Genomic DNA, 16,199 nt, shown 5'->3' on the forward strand with positions numbered 1-16,199 from the left:
AGCTGCATAACCTTGATGAATTCTGTTTGAGATAGACTCCCTAATAGAGTATTGACAGCCTTTGCATTTGTTTCATACTGCTTCTTCCTAGCCGGATCTGTAGGAGTAGCTGATGGAAATGTGTACCCTGTATCTATGATATCCCAGACTTCTGTACCAAGAGATTGAAGATAGGCTGTAATTCTTACCTTCCAATAGACAAAGTTGGTCCCATAAAAAATTGGTGGCCTAATCGAGGCTTCTCTCTCGTAGTTGCTCATGATGATAGATCTTCCTTCAAGCGATCAAGCTTCTTCTTAAGGAAACCAATTGTTGGAAATAATACTGAGAGGGGGGGTGAATCAGTATTATTAAGTCAAATATTTTCTTTTTTATTTCACACCCAGATCATATACGCTACTTCAGTTAGAGAAAACCACGTATATACACAACTTCAGATAATAAAACCCACGTATACCATGCAGACTTATAATTTAATGTATTCTACAGATGTTGATCATTAATCTGTGCATCAGAGACATATAAACAGTAACTAGGAACAGTAAAAATAGAGCAGAAGACAATCACACACAAGAACACAAGATATAAGGTGGAAATCCAATGTGGGTGGAAACCACCTGCTGCAATTCGTCTCTATCTTCTTTTAATTAGAAACTTCTTTTTACAATGATTCTGTATTGGTGTAGACTTATAACAGTACGCAGGCTACAACTTGCAGAGAGATACAACCCTCTCTCGTTCTCTAGCTTCTCTTGGAAGGGAGCTACAACCCCCTTAGCTCTTGTACTAGCTGAGATACTAGTATGTAGGTGCTGACCTACAGAAGGCTACAACCTTCTCTTTTCTTCCAAGGACCACATTTCATCAATTTTCAGACTGGATCCATGAATATCAATCAAACATCAAGTATATGTGCATCAACCAATCTCCTTTCCACAACCAACTACTGAATCAACCAATAACTTCTCAGAATGTTGTAACCAGAAAACAATACTAGTAACCAGACACCAATGTTGAACCCAAAATGCTATAGTAATCCACAGAAGCAGCTAAAACATATTTCAAGAGACGTACGCTACTTTACTATGTATAAACCTGTGTACATACATGGTTGAATCAAGGTCAACCTGCGTATACGCTTTCTTCTCTTGCTGAACCTGCGTGTATACGCGCCTTTGCAGAGCCAAACCTGCATATAGATCTATAAAATAAAATTCACCCTTTACACTTAAACAAACTTCAGTTATACTCATATTATCAGATTTATAGATCTAAGTATGCGCCAATTATAACAGATCAAATCACAAAAAGATATTACTATTCAAGCCTTGAGATCTCGACCCATCAATAGAACTTATCTATCTTGTAATGCTCAGGTTCCTCCTTGATTCAGATTCAGCCACAAAAACTAATCACTTCCACGTCTTCAGATATTCAATACATCAGATGATTCTGGCCTAATGATCTCCTTCCTCTTTTATAGTCTTAGACCTTTCACAATACCACGGTCCAAAACCATAACAAACTAATACCATGGACCCAATACTTGGGATCAACACATCTGATGAGATACCATGGTCAAAAACCATAGGTTCAAATACCATGGACTAACTACCACGGACCAAACATAAGTTCTCCCACATGTACGCGCTTTTCCTTGCATGAAAGTGCATGTATATGCATACGCGACTTTTGAACGTTTAACCCACGTGTATACGCGGCTTGATCATGATGAACCTGCGTATATATATTTTTCCTTCATTCTGAGACCCTGAACTGAGATCTGTTACCAGAGTGAGTTGCCATCAAGGACAACACTTGTGCCACACATGTGTCATAGCGCCAAACCTGTGTCATAATGCCAACAGCTTGATCAAGTTCTTGAGACTGCCTTTTAATGCTTCTTCACCAAAGCTCTGAAACCATGTTAGAAAATTAGAAAGGCATAAATATTTTCTTATTCTTGATAATTACTTGTGATGTTTCTTGTTATTAAAATTCTTTATATCTTTTTTCTTTTAGCTCATCAATAAATTACCAAAGGAGCAACACATAAAACAATAAACACCAGATGTAGGCACTATGCCAGAGCAAAAACCCCCCTCAAGGGGAAAACCCAGTAAATAAATGATTCCTTTCAATAGTATTCTTTGAGACTCTTCGACCTAGACCAAGACCAGACCTTCCCTCCACACCATGTTAGCCTCCCATAATTTCAACAACTTTCCAGCAACTTTGACTAGGCAGTAACTTCTGGCAACTAGAAGCTTCTGGTAACAGTGAAACTTGGAAGAATTTAATCTTCCAATATAGGGCACAAAACAGAGAGAGAGAGGTACCAAAATTTTGATTTTTCCTTTTTCCTTAGAATTCACCAAACTCACACTTCATCTTCCCAGCAACAGACTTTGCACTTTTCCCAACTACAAGAGATATCAAACTTCTTGTGACAGAATGTATTCCAAATGAATTTGATATGCTTGTATTTATAGGCTCCACGTGAGGTTGAATTGGGTCCTTAGGCTGACTTCATCTTCTTCTAGGCCTACTTGATGTGTAGGATACATAAATTATATTTGACTCAATACTTAACCTTTTTACATGATTCAAAATCCCAAGAAGGGTCTCTTTAAAAGTACAATGACTCTATTGACTCAGAATAAACCCTAGAAGTCCTCAATGGGGAAATTGACCTAAAACATGGTTACTAAAGCATGAAAACCATGCTTTAATAAGTCACAATAATAATAATAATAATTCTTTTCTTTATTCTTTTGACAAGTACATTACAAGATGACTCAAATACATTAAATGAAGACCACACCTAGTTACATTTTCGAACAAATTGGAAGCACTTAGATGCAAAATTTGTGGCAATTGTCCTTGGTAGGTCCCTTACATGTGGTCACAACAGCAAAAAAGGTGGTGCAATCTTTGGAAAAATCCATTGTAACAACAAGATATCAGCGATAACAAAAAATACTTCACTAATGATAACATTTGATGATTAGTAGATACGCCTAATCCATATCAACAACATCATCTAGTGGTCAACATGTACATATGGTTTTGTATTAGTAGTAACATCTAGTGATTAGCAGGTACGTTGGGTTGTGTATCAACAGGGACACTTCAACGTCCATTATTTGGTTCTTATTAGTAACAGATGCATTGGTTTTCAGTGTCAACAACAATGTTGAACCTGCAGTATCAGCAAACCTGAGTGAGGGATGGAACAATAAAATGATCAGAAGACTATTAATTTAGAAAAGAATATGTTGACGACCAAAAATTTGGTTTTCAACAACGATGTTGTTTAACCACACCCCAAAAGAGGTTTTCACCATTAGATATTTTATTTTCATTTTCATTTTTATTTTTATTTTTGTTAATATTATTATTATTATAACAAACAAATAAATTAAATAGCTGGAGGTACAAGAAAATATTTCTTTGTCCCAATGGCTTTGATATATAAATATGAGACAATGTTATCAAATGAATCCTTAGAACCTGACTTGTGATACAACCAAAGACGATTTCCATTAGCAAGCAAAGATGTTTGTGAACTGTTAATGGTTGTTAGCTTTACATTCTCATTGTCATCGACTACATCCACTTTGTAAAGACCTAGCCACCTGGTATATTAGAGCTTTCCCTTAAAACACTTTCTTTTTCATGAACCTATCATGTCACTTGGCATGTTCTTGTTGGATAATATTAGTATATTGCACAGCAACCAAGTACATGTTCCCCAATTCATTTAACTGATCTAGACCTTGTTTTTGAGCTTTAGTTAAGTCAAAATTCACCTCCAAAGTAGTTATGAGTGTGTTTATTTCAAAATTAATGGGAAATATAGGATTCTTACAGTAGAAAAGTTCATAAGGAGAAGAATGATGGTCCATGCACCTATAGAAGTATTTCATTCGAACCATGACAAGGCTCAATTTGGTCCTCACAAAATGGGGATTTTTGTTACACACCTCTTAAGATCTGCAAAATCATTTTTACACTTTTTAGTCCACATATATTCTTTATCTTTTGATAGTAATCAAACAATGGAGATGCAATTTTAGAAAAAATTCTATAGAGCACCTATAATAACCTACATTCCCTAAAAATATTCTTTCCTATTTTTATGTCTTAGGATTAGGAATCTTTGAGATTACATCATTTGTTTTCGGATAAAGCTATATACATGCAACAGGGAAATAGTGTCCCAACACTATTCCTTTGTTCATCATCATATGAAACTTTTATGTGTTGAGAGAGACATGGGTTTGTATAAAACGTTCAAGCACCTTTTCAATATTATTTAAAGCTTCATAAAAATCATCACCGTATGGTGTAAAATCATCCATGAAAATTTATAAACAATCATTAACAAGATTAAAAAATATTCCTAACACAACTCATTGGAAGGTTGGTGATGCATTATAGAGTCCAAAAGGAAGTAATCTATAAGTGAATGTACCCCAAGGGTAGGTAAAGGTAGTCTTTTTTATCTTCAAGGGAAATCCAAATCTTATTGTTTCCACTAAACCCATCAAGAAACGAAAAATGAAAAAAGAATTTTTATCAGAGTGTATCAAGGACCTAATCAATAAAATCTAATAGGAAATGGTCTTTTTGAGTGGCTTATTGAGCTCCCTATTGTCAACAAAGATTATCTACTCTCCATTCTTCTTAGGAACAAAAAAAGTGGAGATACCCATTAACTATTAGAAATTGGATAGATGATATTTGCATCTAATATCTTTTGAAGCTCTTCCTTGACAACATCTCTCAAGGCTAGGTTCATTCTTCATTGAGGCTACCAATTAGGCTAGGAACCCTCCTTTAAATAAATATGGTGTGTGCATAAAAAAAAGATAATTACCTTCATGTCATTATAGTCCCATGCAAAAGCTTATTTATACTTTCTCAGGAATTGTACCAACTTATTTGTTTGTGCAGGGGACATGTTAGGGTTAATGTTCAAGGCATTTCTAGGTTTAATCTCAACTGGAATACTCTTAATACTAGGCGAAGTCGGTATCTTTTATGTAATATCATCAATAAATTGATATTCACTAGGTTTGTCCATTATATAACATAATAGCTGAGGCACTGGTTGTATAACAATAGAGGGGTCATTAATAAAATTTTTGATAGTTTCATCCTCTGTTTGATTTTTAAAATATAAGACCTTTCCAATAGTAAGGGGTTGTCTTGTGTCATCACCTTATAGCTCAAATTGAGGAAATAAAATGCCTTCATAATGAACACTTGGCTTAGTTGCATGATAAATAGCAAGATTTTTGGTATTATTCCCAACACAAATGGTAATAAATATTGATCTGCATATGATAATGCATCTACAGTAGCCAACCAAGGTCTTCTTAAAATTAGGGGTGTCCTCTAAGGAGACTCTTGAGTTGTAACACTACAAAAGAAATGAGTTGCTTCCAATCATCAAATGAAATAACTATATCCTGTAGTATCCCTTCATGTCAAATTTTAGACCTATCAGCTAATTCCAGCATAGTAGGGGTTGGCTTTAGATTACTGAATCCAAATAGCTCATAAGTCTCCCTAGTCATTGTATTGATTGCAACACTCTAATCAACTAGGGTATTTAGAATAATTGTTCCTCCAATATGAACAATCACTATTGGATTCCTAGGGTCCTCATACTTGGTAGGTTGAATTTCTTCTAACATTAATTCTATCATATTTCTACCACATGCATAGAAGGTGGATCTCGGGGTTTCCTACTAGGTTACTTGATACAAAGTTTAGTTACTATTTTTGCATAATTTGGGATATCTCTAATATCTTGTAATAATGGAATTCAAACATGTAAATTATTTTTAATATATTTTAGAAAATTGAACTCAGGTTGAGTTGTATCCTTAGCTACAGTTAAAATTTATGAATATGGTGGGTTTAGAAAACTATCAGTATTGCTAGTATCTTCTGTTGTTGCAGGCCCTATTGTAGCAATAAAATCAACTATTATAGGAGTTTTAATTGTATATATAAGATTAGTTGGCATAGCAGTATCAGAGGTTACAATGGAATTAGTTTTTACAGTGACATCAACAATTAAAATAATCTTAGTAGTAATAGTATCATTAGCTATTACAAAGGGTTTGGCCTGTTGTTTGTCCAATGGTGTCCGATTTAGAGTTTTTTCCCTAGGAGAATTATCTCCATCATTTTATGTGATAACAAGGGAAGCTCTTGGGTTTATTATTCTCCCTAATCATAATCGTATCACATTACATTTGACAATGGAGATATAGTAAGTGGGGAAATTAGTGCTACAACTTATTGCATTGCCTTATTGTTTGGATTAGGGAGGTAATTGTGGTTGTAAACGATTAGAAGAAAGTTGTAGTTGTTGATGTTGTATTGTTAAATGCATAGGAATTTGGTTTGGGAAAGAGGCTCCATGCCATCCTTAAGGCCATGGAAGTGACTGATTTGGAAAAGAATTCCATTGAGGCCAAGGAATTGAATATTGTACCAAAGGAGGGCTGTAGAACTTCCAAGGAGCTATAGAATATTGCATTTGCTGAGAAACTTGTTGAGGATTGTACATATTAGACCAAGTATTAAAACAAGAGAAAGGGTCTTGGACCATACCTGGTGGCTGAGTTTTCCATGGTTTTTTGGAATCAATGAAGTACAATGTTTCAGCCTCCTCCCTAGGCTCCTTATAAATTTCCTTTAGTCCTAGAAATGAAGGGAAATGTCCATTGGGATGTTCTTATTAACATATATTATAGATTTCTATTTTTTTAAATGGGAATTCCCTAAGGGGATGTTTATTTTTGTATTTAAGGAAGAATATGGACAAATATTCTTCAGTCTCAATCTATCTCTACTTTACTTGTAACATATCCAACTAGGAGGATAGGGAACTTGTGATATATTTTTTAAAATTTTCAAACAAACTCCCAATATTTTCTCTTGTCACCCCACCATTATTTGACCTATGTGTCCTTAAAGAGGCATCTTGCGTCAAGACCTTATTATTTACTAATCCTCTGGATCTCCTTAGGAAAAGTGCAACATTTTCATTATATGGTTTTTTAGATGTATCACCTTTCCCCATGAGATTTAACATACCCACGCAATCTTCCTTGATTCCTCTGATCAAAATGGTAATCAATATGTCCTTATCCAAGTTACTATGCTTATTTCTCTATAAATTGTATTGTAGACACTCTATATAATCTTCCAAGCATTCCTCCTTTGTATGAGACATCTTGAATGACTCCTCCCTTTAATCCCTAGTCCAGTAGTGATTTTTGTACTTCTCTAGGAAGGTTTTGTTCATGTCTTCCCATGAGGAAATAGATTCACCTCCTATTCCCATAAACCATTTTAAGGTTGCTCCCTTCAAAGTATAAATTAATAGTTTTAACTTCTAGGCTTTTGAGGTGTAATCATAACTCCTACATAGTACATCAAATTCAAAAAGAAAGGTATATGGGTCTTCACTAGTGGTACCCTTGAAAATTAGAAAAGATAACATGGAGTTTTCTTCATTAGATTTTGCCCCTAAATATCTCTTGCAAGGAACTCAAAGGTGGTATTTGTTTCTTCTTCCATATTTTTCTCCTTCAAGTTTTCAAGATCGTTCTCAATAGGCTCAAGTGTATATTTTTCCTTTGGTTAGAAAAATATTCCAATAGTTTCTCGGGTTGTGTTCTACTTTTATTTTTGTTTTCCTTAAGTTTTACATCCCAGAGCAACAGAGTGAAAAACATGGTAGATATTAAACTTGTTTTTAGAGAAATGGAGGAGCTCAAGGGCCATAATAAACCCACTTAATTAGAAAACACTCAGGTTGAGCTTTCTAATGATTTATAAAAATCTTGAAGTGACCACTGATATCAAAAGAGGAGGATGGTCAAAGAAAAGCTCGTAAATTAAAAAACCTAGAACCCCAAAACCCTACGTCCTATTATAAAATAAATCGTAAATAGTCCTGGGGACTAGAGATATAAAGCACATCAATTCTCAGAGTTGGGGCCATTAATTGACATAGCCCCATAAAAAAAATGGAAGGCTCACACCTAGTAGCTCTAGATCCCTATGATAATTTTCTAATTCAACTGTCAAGGCACCTAGGATTACATCACTTATTGAGTTGTGCACAGTTTGAAACCAAGTATTTTCTCTCTTAACACATAGGTGATAATGTACCGTTGTGAAAATATGACGTAAAAAATTGCTCTCTAGGAGGTGGACATGTGGTAGGTGGTTACGGAGTTTTGAGGTACCAGAAGGACCGAGATATTAATGACACTTAGATCAATCACGGGTCAACACATGGGTTGGATGAAGTTAGAATTGCATCATCCTGATAACATACCCCATAAGGTCAAAGGCCTTGTATATGTGTCTAATTTAATTATAAAGAAAGTCGATATTCCAAGCATAAGGCACCAGTGTGTATGGATTTAATCTCAAAATGACTCTCATTGTTTTTAGTGTGGAGGAATCGCCAAGTGGCAGTGGAATTTCCACATGTCACCAATACAAATTATTAACAAGCGGATACTTAAGGAAAGAATAACCACCCATCTTTAAAAAAAATCCCTTGAGGGGAGCTCTGGCGAGTGGACAAACGTGATTTTTAAGCCAGCACTAACCCTAGAAACTGAAATTCAACAAAGAGGAATGTCACAACTCAATGGCTATGAGTGATTCCAAGTGATGAGCCATTGACTCCAACTCCACATAGGCACCCAATTGGGGAGATTAATGGACCTATCACTTATCACCATTAGGACCATTATCAAGTGAGTGTGGCAAGCGAGCATGAAAATACTTCGATTTATCTCTTTCCTCCCTTATCGTCAACCCAACCTATATCTTCCATGTGTCTCCCCTGCACCATCTTGATATATTTCCCACCTAAAATCCCCACGAACTAACCATTACACCCCGCATGTCGATCATTGCATTTTGAAAATATTCTATTTAAAATGACTCATGCATAAGCCATTCTGTTTGTTAGAACCTATGTTTTCCAAGTTATCTTTGACTGACGACCCACAACCTAAGGACTCCTAAGTACCTCAGCTTCCAAGTTCCTTCACCTACCATGTAATTCCCAATTCTTTTATCTCTGTATAATTCTCCACCATGCTCAAATTAAAGAAGGGCTCATCAAAAACCCCTAATAAACAACAACAAAAACCCTCGAACCACACTGAACTGCTCATGAACACTGAAGGGGAAATTCATGACCCCATCTGTCCTCTAAATTTTTCTAAAATTTGTTTCAAATTTTGTGGCCTCTACCTGAATAAGGAAGACCCCTTATGTGTCGTCAAATCAGGATTGTACCTCCTACTCACCAACACAGTGTACCATTTCCCAAAATTTATATCCTGGCTCATGGCCAGATTTGTCAAAGAGAAAAGTTGTCATATTTCCCCCATTAGGGAGAAAATTATGGAGATCACCCCTGAACTAATTCACGATTCCTTCCTTTACCCAAAAACCAAAAATTTGGAGAAGTTCACAGAGACTACACTCTTATATGAATATGTTAGGCTCTGAGATGGAGAGAAATAGGTCATTCATTAATTAATCATGGCCCTAAATGTCGGTTTTAACCCTGTACAAAAATTACCTGCATATGAATTCTAAAACACATAAAATAAACAATGCGAGAGCATAACACATAAAATACATATACACAAAGATTTTCACCTAGATCCCAAAACCGGGACTGCTAGCTTGATTTTTCATTATGTTCCTTTCAATGTTATAATACATATTTATACATGCTAAAGCATCCAATACCATGGACCGAAAACCATCGCGTCCAAAAACGTGTGCGAAAATAATGCAAAAAACCATAGGTGGGTCCACCCAACTGTTGAGCACCAGTATTGCAACAATAATGTTGTAACTCCTGGGGCTTCCTACTTTACTTTTATCAACCTGGTAGTTCGTAACAAACTTGGAAGTGACAGTGATGTATGCACAAGTACTAGTTCTTACTACAGGCTGTCACTTGGTCAGCTGACGCAAGGTCACTAGGAGCTCAAGCCAACTTATATGAATTCCAGAAGAAGCTTTAAATTTGATGAAAGAAAGCTAACACTGCAGAGGTTATTCTTCTTGCAGAAAGAGAAAGAATACTGAAATGTGTAATAAACATAACAAACCCTAATTTACCAACTAACCCTACTTTTGCAGAAAGAGAGATGAAAACCTATGCAATGAATGTCATTACCTACTGAGGAAGTAAACTACACCTATTCAAGCTATTTCTAGAAGGAAATGAGGAAAAATTGTCTTTTTGGGATTTTTATGTATTTTATGTGAAATTGTTGTGCATGTAATTTATTTGTTTATGGATGTGGCAGTGATTAGGTGGCGATGGAGGGTGACCTTGGGATCTACAGAGGTGTAGGAAGGTGTGGAGGGGTCCTAAGAGGCCTCTGGAAACCTTCTAGAGGCTTTCCCTACAATCGGACTTCAAAAAGTCACTCACAGGAAATTCTACAAGAGGCTGCAGGGGATCTACAGGAGGTTCTATAGGAGGATCTACAAGAGGATGCCGAGGGTTGTTTTAGAGGTTTTAAAGGTGGAAAAATGGTGGAAAAGGGGAGTTGAGGACTAGAGGGATGTGTTAAGGTGTCTAAAGTTCACCAAGGAGGTTTAGGAAAGAAAATGATGGTTGGATTTGTTCAAGAGACGAGAGGAAAGTTTATGAGAAAAGTGCAGAAATTAGGGCAGATTTGCAAAGGGCTGTGCATGACCTGTGAACATGTAGCAAAGGAGATGGTGATGGATGATTTATTGATTTATTATGAGCAAAGATGTACTGTAAGAGAGCTGCAAGTCAAAACACTGAAACTGAGCAAGAAAAGAGCTAGTTGTACCAAAAAACAGAACTATATCTCATGTTAACCTAAATTCTGACCTAGGAAAATGAAATGTTGAACAATGCTATATGGAAAGGAAAGCATGTAAAGAGATTTATTGCAGAAACATAAATGAGTATGGAAAAATGGATCTGAAGCAAAACATTAACCTTTGAATCAAACTGTAACACTAGAAATTGCATGGAGGAAGCAAAACTGTGTTTTTGTGGCAACAAGAGTGTCTTGACCTCAGCTCATGGTCCCAAAGGGAAGAAAGGAGGTCAAGGCTCTGTTGATGGCCTTTTTGTATCTTTCTCCTATCACTATTTAACCTACTTCAGCAAACTGAAATAGAAACAGCTATGTAACTCACCAAAAGCAACCTATTCTAACCAAGAAAAAACTATCTAACAACAACTAATTCATGAACTGAAACAAAAACATATAAATACAAAACAAGAGGTGTTGGGTAACTTGGGTTGGGCCCTAACCCAAGAGCTTTAGCCCTCTGGAAGGACTCAGTGCTGGCTCAGAAAATATTTCATCTCCATTATCAAAATAACAGTCACATTACATAAAACTCTCCACAAAAGGTAAGCTCGAAATGAGCTGAGCAAGAGCTACCACAAAAGTGCGAAAATTTGACTAACATCAAACTAAAATACTAAGAACCTAAGCCCTCCTATTTATACAACTGGTGCCTCCAATGACTCTCCTACAATCAAGGAGGCTTGGCTCCCCAGACTAGAGATAGACAACAGTTCTTCTTCACTTGCTCGGCTGCCCCTTTGATGCATGGATGTGGTTGCTTGTGCTCCAAGCTTTCTGAAGGAGGATTCGAGGTAGGGGGTAATAAATGAGGGGGACACCCTCCTACAAATCCTCTCCCTTGTTTTCCTCAAATATTAGCTGCCAAATGCTCATTAAACCTTTGACTTTGTCTCAAGATTGACCAAAAATCTGCATAAAGCACACATTAGACTTCATGGTATAATGACTAACCCAATTCACTCCATTAGCATAAATATAATAAAAAACACGCAATAAAATGATGAGAATGGGGGATTAAGCTAAGTTAGGAGGCCAAATGAGCCCATATAATTACCCATTTATGGGGCTCATCACCAACCTAACATAGGTTCCAAAACCAAAATTTTCCGGGGCACTACCCTAGACCCCATAGAGTGGGGCTACCTGCACCTGTCAAACCCCCTATGACCCCCCCCCGCTACACAATCAGTGCAATGAAGGGGGGCCTCTGCCCCCCAGTTAACTATGCGAGCTAGTCGTGGAAAGAATATAACACAACCAAACATTCTCCCACTTGTTTTTTTCTTTCCAAAGGGTGCCACAAGAGAACTTAGTGATTTATCCAGCCCTGCAACGCCCATTGTTTCTCTACACCAAGAGAACTTCTCAAATCTCACAGATATTGTCAATGCATCTGCAGTATTCTTCAAAGTGTCCACCTTTACCAACAACAACTTTTTGTCTTCTATCATATCCCTCACAAAGTGATACTGAACATCAATGTGCTTTGTCTGTGAATGATATGCAGGGTTCTTTGCCAAGAAAATTGCACTTTGGCTATCACAGTCTATCCTTATAGCTCCCTGTACTAACCCCATACTTGAACACAATCTCTGCAACCAAACTACTTCCTTGCTTGCATGAGTGGCCACCATGTGATCTACCTCTATAGTTGATAGTACCACTACAAATTATTTCTTACTCATCCAACTGACTGCACCTCCAAATAGGTTAAACACATACCCACTTGTAGATCTTCTTTGATCCAGATCTCTAGCACAGTCTGCATCAACAAAGCCATGAATATCTAACACTCTATCCAATCTCGGTCTTCCTTGGTAGCACAAACCATAATCACTAGTGCCACACAAATACCTGAAAACCCGCTTCACTGCTATCCAATGCTCCTTTCCTGGTTTTGACATAAACCTGTTCAATACTTCCATTGCTTGTGCAATGTCTGGTCTAGTACAGACCATTACATACATTAGGCTACTGACTACACTTGCATATAGAACATGGGACATGTCCTCTTCCTCTTCTTGTGTATTGGGACACTGTTCAGCATATAACTTTGCACCTACAGGAATAGGAACCTTCACTGGTTTACTATACTGCATATTAAATCTCTGCAATATTATCTCGACATACTTCCTCTGGTTTAACCAGAGCTTCCTCTTTGCCTGATCTCTTTTAATTTCGATGCCCAAAATATAGTTTGCAGCACCAAGACCTTTCATGTCGAATTTTGAGGATAATTGGGTCTTCAAATCCTGGATAATTTCTTTGTCATTTGAAACCAGCACATATCATCCACATACAAGACCAAATAAATAACACAGTCACCAATTAATTTAAAATACACACAGTGATCTACTTTACTTCTGGTGAAGCGAAGTCCCCATATAAATATATCAAATTTATGATACCACATCCTTGGTGACTGTTTTAACCCATACAAAGACTTCTTTAACTTAAATACCAGTCCTTTCTTACCCTTCACCGCAAAGCCTTCAAGTTGCTTCATGTAGATTTCCTCTTCCAAATCCCCATGAAGAAATTTTGTCTTCACATCCATCTATTCTACCTCAAAATCAAAAGCAGCAGCAACAGATAAAAGTAATATAATAGAAGTTACCTTGGCAACAAGAGAAAAAAATATCACCAAAATCAATTCCCGGCACCTGGGAATAACCTTTTGCTACCAACCGAGCTTTGTATTTCTCCACCTTTCCTTATGCATTTGTCTTCTTCTTGAACACCCATTTGCTACCAATGGGTTTCCTTCCAGCCGGAAACTCCACTAGATCCCAAGCCTCATTTTTGTGCAAAGATGCCATTTCATCAACCTTGGCCTCTTTCCAGAGTTTTCCATCCTCTGAATCTACTGCTTCCTTCACAGTTCTGGGATCATCATCAGCAATAGATAAAGCAAAATTTGAACAGAAAGCAGATGGACTATACCTTTCTGGTTGCCTTCTTTCTCGAACTGATCTTCTCACACCCAGAGTTTGTGGCTCTTCATATTCTGATTCCTCCTCTGGTATAGAGTCTGATTCTTCCTCCTTTATCTCAAACTCTATCTTCTCAGGTTCCTTTGGTTGGACTTCATGTTTAATGACATCTTTCACCTCTCTAAACACCACATCTCAACTGTACACAACCTTCCTTGTTACTGGGTTCCAAATCTTATAACCCTTTAAACCATCCTTATACCCAATAAAGATGCACTTTTCAGATTTACTATCCAACTTGGTTCGTTTCTCCTTTGGAACATGTACATATGCATCACATCCAAATACCCTCAGATGTGAAAGAGAGGGTTTCTTACCAATCCATACTTCTTGTGGAGTTTTATCCTCCAACGCCGATGAAGGTGATCTGTTGACCAGGTAACATGTTGTCTCCACTGCCTCTGCCCAGAATTCCTGTCCTAACTCGACACCACTGAGCATGCTTCTTGCCCTTTCCATCAACGTCTTGTTCACTCTTTCTACAACTCCATTTTTCTAAGGTGTATATGGAGTATTATTTTTCCATGCTATACCACACTTCTTACAGAATTCTTCAAATTCCTTATTGAAAAACTCTCCATCATTATCTGTCCTCGGCACCTTTATCTTCTTCTCTGTCTAGTTTTCCACTAGAGCCTTAAATTCTTTAAACCTGTCAAAGACTTCAGATTTCTTCTTAAGGAAATATATCCATGTATTCCTTGAGAAGTCATCTATAAATGATACGTAGTACACAAACTCACCTAGTGATGGAACCTTCACAGGTCCAAACACATCACTATGCACAAGTTCTAATATATGTTTCACCCTCTTACCACCAGAGGGGAAACTCACCCAATTCTGCTTCCCATATACACAATTTTCACAAAAATCAAAATCCAGGGAGCTATTACTCATACCTTCTACCATACCTTTACCATGAAGTATTCAAAGGCCATTCTCTCCAATATGTCCAAGCCTTTGATGCCACAACATGGTCTTCTCTCCAGAGACCACTAGATTTTCTGCTCCACTTTCAGGAACCACAAAATTGTTGCACCCATCAACAACCGTGCTACCTTGCAGCTTGTACAGAGTTCCAATCCGAACTCCCCACATCAATACCAGTGCTCCCTGAACCATCTTGCATGTATCCTTCTCGAACACTATTTTTACACCTGCATCATCCAACTTGCTTACAGAAATAATATTTCTAGCCAATGCAGTAATATGCAGAACACCTGGAAGTGTTCTAACCCTTCCACCTTGCAACTTCAACTTTACTTTTCTGCGACCAATGATTCTAGCCTTCCTATCATCCCCTAAGAAGACATCACCACCATCATATTTCTCATACTCGCAAAACCACTCTCTATGGGGAGTGAAGTGAAAGGATGCACTTGAGTCAATCAACCATGCCTCATGATCTACATGTGTACTTGAAGAAGCAAAGTACACATCCCCACCTTCATCTAAGGTGGTTTTCACCTATGAAGAAGGAGCATCATCAGACCCCTTTCCTTTATCAGGAGCTTTAGATTTACAGTCCCTTTTGTAGTACCCTTCCTTTCCGCATTTCCAGCATACCACCTTTACAGGTTTTCCTTGAGATTTAGATATTCCTCTAGATTTAGATCTCCCACTCGATGACTTATTTTTGTTTCTGTTCTGCGATCGTCCTCATACAGAAAAGGCATCACCATTCTGGCTCTCCATATTTTTTCGTTTCATCTCTTCCATCAGCAAGGATGAGACTATTTCATTAAACTGCAAGTAGTTACATTGCTACCTATTGCAATAACCAGACTATCCCACGAATCTGGTAGAGAACACAACAAACTAATGCACATATCTTCATCTAAAATTTTAATATCAACAGATGCTAACTAACTTACCACAGTATTAAATGTGTTCAGATGCTCTATCACCGAGTCTCCATCTTTCATCCTCAGGTTATACAGCTTTTTCCGCAGGAACAGTTTATTCACCAGAGACCTAGATTGCTACAAAGTCCCTAACTTGTCCCCCAAAGCTTTCATGTAGCTTCCCATGATACATTCAGTGATACTGAATTTGAGACACACAATCGTATTGTGCTCTTTGCCTTCCGATCCAACTTCTTTCATTCTTCATCAGACACTCTCGTTGGTTTAGTACCTGGATCTACCACAATCCACTGATCTTTATCCATCAACAGATCCTCCATCTTGAGTTTCCACAACTCAAAACTCTGACCATTAAATTTCTCATTCTCTATCTTTCCACTACTTGCTATTTTCTTTCACCACCAAAA

This window comes from Pinus tabuliformis, chromosome 7 (assembly GCF_031772625.1).
Source record: "Pinus tabuliformis cultivar Carrire ecotype Pingquan chromosome 7, CPIR1, whole genome shotgun sequence".
NCBI classification, from domain to species: Eukaryota; Viridiplantae; Streptophyta; class Pinopsida; order Pinales; family Pinaceae; genus Pinus; species Pinus tabuliformis.